The following is a 973-nucleotide window of genomic DNA, read 5'->3' as shown; positions in this document are numbered from 1 at the left end:
ACCCTAAACCCGATCTAAACCCTAAACCCTAAACCCTAAACCCTAAACCCTAAACCCTAAACCCTAAACCCTAAACCCTAAACCCTAAACCCTAAACCCTAAACCCTAAACCCTAAACCCTAAACCCTAAACCCTAAACCCTAAACCCTAAACCCTAAACCCTAAACCCTAAACCCTAAACCCTAAACCCTAAACCCTAAACCCTAAACCCTAAACCCTAAACCCTAACCCTAAACCCTTAACCCTTAACCCTTAACCCTAAACCCTAACCCTAAACCCTAAAACCTAACCCTAAACCCTAAAACCCTAATCAGTGCTGCGCGCACTCCCGGACCAACACCGCCTGAGAGGCCAGCAGCTGTGGGGCTGCTTCGTCGACTTCAAGCAGGCATACGACCGCGTGCCCAGGGAGCAGCTCTGGCAGAAGCTGGCGGCACGCGGTGTGGACACAGCCTGGCTGGCGGCAGCGCAGGCGCTGTACAGCAACGTCCCCATGTCGGTGCGCACCTCAGCCGGGCTGTCGCCCTGCTTCCAGGCCGTGACAGGCCTGAAGCAGGGCTGCCCCCTCAGCCCCACCCTCTTTGGCCTCTACATCGACGACCTGGAGGAGGAGCTGATGGCGGCGGCGCGGCGTGGCGAGCAGCTCGACCTCCCCAGCTTCCTCGGCAGCGGCGGCGCCGCGGTGCCGCCGCTGCTGTACGCCGACGACATGGTCCTGCTGGCCACCTCAGCGGCCGGGCTGCAGCGGCAGCTAAACCTGCTCCAGCAGTACTGATTTACTGAAAAACCGGCAGTGGGGGCTCACTGTCAACATCGACAAGACCAAGCTCATGCTGCTCAGTGGGCGGCGGACCCAGCACGCGGCGCAGCAGACAGCAGAGGCAGCAGGCCTCACCTTCGCCGGCCAGCAGCTGGCGGCAGTCACCAGCTTCAAGTATCTCGGCATCGCCTTTCACTCCAGCACCTGCCTGGC

This window comes from Chlorella variabilis (genome assembly GCF_000147415.1).
Source record: "Chlorella variabilis unplaced genomic scaffold CHLNCscaffold_3, whole genome shotgun sequence".
NCBI classification, from domain to species: Eukaryota; Viridiplantae; Chlorophyta; class Trebouxiophyceae; order Chlorellales; family Chlorellaceae; genus Chlorella; species Chlorella variabilis.
The sequence above is the reverse complement of the archived record's forward strand: the minus strand, read 5'-3'. Positions refer to the sequence as shown.